Source organism: Thalassophryne amazonica, chromosome 1, assembly GCF_902500255.1.
Source record: "Thalassophryne amazonica chromosome 1, fThaAma1.1, whole genome shotgun sequence".
Lineage (NCBI taxonomy): Eukaryota > Metazoa > Chordata > Actinopteri > Batrachoidiformes > Batrachoididae > Thalassophryne > Thalassophryne amazonica.
The window spans coordinates 14,759,699-14,765,981 of record NC_047103.1 but is presented as its reverse complement, the minus strand read 5'-3'; the positions used below and the strand labels follow the sequence as shown (position 1 = coordinate 14,765,981).

At 38.7% G+C, this 6,283-nt stretch overlaps 1 long non-coding RNA gene across 1 annotated transcript; it reads left to right on the top strand.

Moving 5' to 3' along the window:
• The first annotated feature begins 1,089 nt into the window (after positions 1-1,089).
• LOC117506346 lies at positions 1,090-5,944 on the top strand. Its single transcript, XR_004559440.1, has 2 exons — positions 1,090-1,437; positions 5,663-5,944. It is a non-coding gene; the product is annotated as an uncharacterized LOC117506346 (long non-coding RNA).
• Positions 5,945-6,283: the final 339 nt, after the last annotated feature.

Here is a 6,283-nt window from a genome sequence, read left to right as displayed (position 1 = left end):
TGTGTCTACATGGGTATTTACAAGCCTACTAATCTGTTTGATATCAGAGGAGGATAGGGACCAGGGAGCAAAAATTCTCAACCCCCAAGTTTATCTAGCAGTTTCCCCTTTCATTACTCTGGCAGAGGAAATTGAAACTTGAGGGTGTGTGATAATAGCTGTGTAACAGTTAGTGCTTGTTGCTTATTATCAATGAAAAGAAAATACATAATGTTGATATCCAGATCAGAAAAAATCAGCAGAAAAAAATCAGCAGAATTCTCGGGGGGGAGGGGTTCGGTTGAACCCCCTCTATATAGGGCATGTATAAAAGAGAGGAGTTCCTCTGTCTGGCCAACAACTGGAATAGTCTAACTTGTTATAAACAATCGCACGCGTGCGCACACACACACACATAGACATACATACATACATACATATATATATATAGAATGCACACAAAAATTTAGACTAACACTAGTTGGTAACAATGTTGTATTTATTCCTGAAGTATAAAATAAAAAATTATTTACTAGTGCCTCATAACTATGTTGCATTTCTTTTCCAATCAAACTGATTTTTGCTTGGCTGGGTGCTCTTCCTGATGTAACTCCAGATGTACAAGGAAAATGGGGCCCAGGTGGCTTTGAACCGGGGACCACTTTCCCACATGCACCTGCTAAATTTGACCATTTCCTATGTTCTCTAGGAAAACATGATGCTCAGCACAAGTTATTTATATGAAGTGAGTATTCAGTATAAATGCAGCTTCAAAGATATGAAACAAGAATTTTTTTCATTCAGCAGGAAAAGATAACCAAGGTGACTAACAACTTGTTAAAGTCCCCCCCCCCCCCCCCCCCAAAAAAAAAAAAATTCCTGGAATGCTGACCTATTTCTTGCAAAACCTGATGGAGCTAATTGAGGTTGTCTGTGATTATCATTAACTGCACTAAAACCACACCAGATACCAAAAAATACCACTACTGGTAATAATTTCTAAACAGCTCACTTTGCCTCAAACATTTTTTTGTGTGTGTCTTAGATTAGATTAAGGTTAGGTTAGATTAACAGTTACCAACAGTGTCACAAATGTGACTCAGCGCTTGTCTTTGGCTTTCTTTTGACCCACACTGGCTGTCAGGTAGCTGCTCTCCACATTTAGGAATTCCTGTCAGACGTGAAGACGTTTCCCGTAAATCCAAAAGCTGTTTCAGTTTCCTTGTTACTGTCAAATCTGAAGTAATAACAGAGGAAATTCCCACTTTGGAAAAGACAGCAAAACCTTCAGCACAAGTCTGTCAGTGTCTCGGCGGAGAGAAGGCGAGCGGACGGTTACGCACGGCGGTGTCGGCTGGTCACAGACGGAACATTACGCTGCGTCAGCGTGGAATAAACGACGCGTGGGTGTTTCATCATCTTCGACACTGTCCTCGGTAGAAATCGGGCTGAGAATTGGTGAGTTGCGTCAGTTTAATTCAGTGCGTCACCAATTTAGGCCACTGGAATGAACCCGCAGCCAATTTACTTACCATTGGTCATTCTTGGCTCGTGTTCACCTCGGGCCAGACATGACAAGTAACACTTTGATTTGTGTCTTCATGGCTGCACACAAGAAAAAATGAAGGAGGAGGGAAGGAAAAAAAGAAAAGCAAACGCGGGTTTGTTTCACGCGTTCTTCCAGTGCTGCCGAGGCTCCGCTGGCGGGTTTTGTGCGCAGTTCTTTCCGTTCTTTCCCACCTCCTGCGTAACGCAGATCTGATTTTACGTCCGTCGTCACGATTAAAAAAAAAAAGGTTTCACTTTACTCAGTCCGATGAATTAATGTGTGAAAAATGGTTGAGGTTCCAGCCAAGTGTTCATATTTTGCTGACATGACAGTTTGGTGGGAACTTGACTTTAACCCTTTGTGCGCACTGGATGCGTGTGGCCCCCGGCACGCCATCTGTGGGACACCTCACTGGATTCACGAGGTTCAAAAGCAGGAGAATCTATGATCAGCCCTTCCTTCATTCATTCATTCGTGGGTTCCCCCCCTGCACATTTCCATAGGAGCAGTGTGCACGCGTTACGTTTTCAGTAATCTGGTATATTTGACATCTTTCTCCGTTTGAGTGCTGAAATAATCCAACAGATACACAACTGTTTTGATCGTCAAAATAGTCTTTACCAGTTATTAAAAGTCAACACTTTAACTTCGCGTTCCTCAACTGTGAGGTTTTACATCTTTGAGGCAATAATTTGAATAATTTGAGTATTGTTGGTCAACAGACATTAGAAAATCATACAATGTAATCATACAAATGTGAGATTATAATATCCAGTGGGGAAAATTATTACCATTGAGTAGTCATATAATGCAGCATTAAATGCTGTAATTATTTTTTATGTTCTTTACATAGCCTGCAGGCTGTAAGATGCTGTAACTGGCATTTCCAACCGCTTTTCCTGACAGGGGCATGGAAAAAAACAAAAAACGAGACACGCGTGGCTGTGTGTGAATTTGCAAGTATTTCCATCAGTTACAAACAAGTAAAACGTGTGACCACTTGTGTCTTTAAAAAAAATAAAAATACATAAATTAACTTTTAAATTGATCTTTTGCAATTTATCAGAAAATCGGTTTTCACCAAAATTTTTGGGTGATATATGGTAAATTTACATGTGAACTTTTCAGTGCAGTGGAACAATCGGGGTGTTGAAAAAGGTTTGCTGATCACAACCCACCGAACTAACACAGGTTTTAAGCGACATCCATCAACTTCAAAATCCTTAATTCAAATGGAATACGATAGTCATGATAAGAATGATGTGGTTCGCTGCCTTTGTTAGTGTCACACACAATTGTGTACTGTCAGTAACACTTAAGGTTTGACAGATTTCAAAGTTCAGTTTAACATCTGTGACATTTTAAATGAAATTGCATATTTATGGAAGCAGTGTAATGTTCAGTAATTTATCTTACAGAAATGCTAAATTATTCAGTTCATCTTTAAGATGCTCTTTTGGAACAAAACAGTTTTATCTCTTAATCTGAAACTATGTGAAATGTAACCTTAAATTTAACAATAAACAATGGACGCAATGACTGTGAGGCATCTGACATTCAAAAGATTTATGACTTGAGACCAGATCTCAGTTCCCCAAATAACTAAAAGGGTTCTTTCATCATTTCATCAAATTCAGTTATTTGAAAACTTGTAGAAACCATATCTACTTCTTTCTTCTACCAATACTGAAGAGTGACGTTAACTTGTGCTAGTAAATCTAACAAACAGTTTTTGAATTATATGTGTGGACATACATATAGAGCTTGTGAAATTCTTGCCTGCTGCACATATAGTACCAATCCAAACTTTGGACATGATGTTCTCATGGACCTTTTAGAACAATAGTTCATGAATTCTTGAGTGTTCATTTGGGCGTCCTCCCACTGTGATGTGAAGTCTGTATGTTTCAGGCTTCTTAAACATTTGTTTAATGGAGTGTGCAGTTGCCGCTCAAAAGGAGAAAATTGCCACATGGAACCCCAAACGTACGCTGCAGAAGCCTTGCCTTCTTTCACGGTGCCGACTGCGAGTAGCCTTTACAGTTATAAAATGCTTCTTAAATCTCACTTGTTGACTTTGGCCTTTGGCTGAGTAAAACCACTTTTATTGGGTCTTTTATTGGTTTTATTCCACTGTATTATTCTTGTTGTTTTTTTTTATTATTTTTATTGTTGTGCCTGTTTTACTGTAAAAGCACTTTGGGAGGCCATTGGCTGTGTCAGTGTGCCATATAAATAAAGTTGACATTGACAATTTTTTATTCATTAATTTTATGTATAATCCCATCAATTTCTTTAATCTTTTGTAATCTTCCATGCTGTTTAAAGAGACATTCGGCTTAAGCTGTTGATCTGAGAAAATCTGACACAGTGAATCAAAACAGAACTAAATCAAACTTGTTTTAAAATAATAAGACATAAAATGGCTTAACGCATGTCCTGTTTGTCAGAATGTAATATGTGCAGCAGGAGAAAGTTGCATTTGGGCATTTTTAGCCAAGGTGTGTATAAATTTGTGTCCACAACTATAATTATAAGGGAGGATCAAAATATGTTATGTAAGTTAACACTGTTGCCATCGCTTCCTGCCTCATCCCTTCTGTTTGGAGTTTGCATGCTCTCCCCATGCTTGCATAGTTTCCCTCCAGGTGCTCCGGCTTCTTACCATCTCCAAAGACATGCGGGTTAGGCAAATTGGTCACTCTAAAATTGACTGTAGGTGTGTGTGAAGGTGTTTGTCCATTCTGCGTTAGAATGGCATCCTGTCGAAGTAGCATGCCTCTCCCCGTCTCACTCCCTGTGACTGCTGGGATAGGCTGCAGAGCCCAGTGACTCTTGACTGGAGTAGTGGGTAGAGAAAACAAATGAGTCACAGTATGTGATACAAAGGCTGGTTTGTCTCATTACCAGTGGTTTCTGTTGCACTCAATTTAACAGGAGTTAGAGTTGCATTTAATCGAGATTATCATGTTCATTTTAGGTATTTAGGTTTTAGAAGCTAACTCCTGTCGAAAGGAGTCTGTTGAGGTGGCTCGGGCATCTTTTCCGGATGCCCCCTGGACGCCTCGCTGGAGAGGTGTTCCGGGCACGTCCCATTGGGAGGAGGCCCCGGGGAAGACCCAGGACACGCTGGAGGGACTACATCTCTGGCTGGCTTGGGAATCCCTTGGGGTTCCCCCGGAGGAGCTGGGGGAGGTGTGTGTGGATCAGGAGGTCTGGGCAGCTTTGCTTGAGCTGCTGCCCCCGCGACCCGACTCCCGATAAAGCGGAAGAAAATGGATGGATGGATGGAAGCTAACTCCTACAATATTATGTAGCAACTATATTTCTTGTATATGTTGTTTATTACCCTTATTGTGTAAATGTCACTTATATACATGATGCCCATTTTCTTGAGCTGCTTGGGTGGGTAGGGAGAGTTCCCATGGGATAAAAAAGCTTTTGAACCTACCATCCCTGGTTCTCAAGATCAGACACCTAAGTGGCTCTACTCTACTCTATTCTACTCTTCTATTCTGCTCTTCTTTTTTAGATATTTAGATATACCTTAGTATACACTAGTAGAGTTCTACCTTAGAATATATTCTTAGAATTTCTCCTCTGTGATGTGAATTTCTCCTCTGTGAGATCAATAAAGTTTTATCTTATTATAGAAGACATACCTTACTGAATTTTCATTTTATAGAGTCAGTGTTCCCACCAATTAGCATCACCATGTAAGCCTATGAAAATGCTAAATTGGAATTTGTTGATGACATTTGTCAGTGTTGGTGCTGTAGAACGTGTACTTAAAAATAGAATGTATGATAAAATTGAAAAGAAAAGCTTTTTATACTGTACAAAATAAATGTGGTGAATTTTTCAGTTAATCATTCATTCAATAAATTGTATAAAAACAGTAAAAGAAAATTCTCCACGAACCAAATTATCTTTGAATTACTTGATTTGTTTGTGGGGGCATCAGTCAAAAGCCCAACTATTTGGATGGAACCATTAGGACCATTTGGATAAATGACTCAAGACTTTCAAAACTGTTTCGTGTTTAATTGGTTGCGTAATTCCACTTGCTTTGATTAATCATTTCTTGATGAATGACATGTTATTTAAATGTTTTGTGTGATTATGGTTTCACAGCATAATTAAAGGAATCCATCAAATTCTGACAGCTGTGCCAGGAGGGAGTGCATCATGGGATATGGAAGGTGGCAAAGGGTAACCCATGACAACAACAACACCAAACACACAAAGGCTTTTCTGGTGCGCAGTGATTCACTAAGCAGCTATGTGTTGGGTGTTTTAATGTCAGATATCACAAGATGAATTGTTTTGTTCATTACTTTTCATTCAGATTGTTTGTTCATGTTTTTTTTAAGCTATGTTCTGTCAGGTAAACATATTTAATAATTTAAAATAATCTCGTTCTAGAAGCACAAATTGAAGTACACATTTAAAAATATTTAATTTCCAGTGATTTAAAACAGACAAAATAGCAAATCTTTATATTTGGGAAGTTGAAACCAGAGAAAATACAGAAATTCTGATTGATGATTCAGGTTGGCGCTTTTGGCTTTTAACTCTTATCCCAAATTAAGATAAGATAAGAGAGACTTTATTGTCATTGTAATAAACAACAAAAATATAAAGAATATATAGAATATAAAGAAAATATAAGCGCAATAAGGTGCAAGAGACAACAATAGACATGTTATTTACAGTGTAACCTAAGATGTAAAAATTGCACTGCCCATGGCTCTT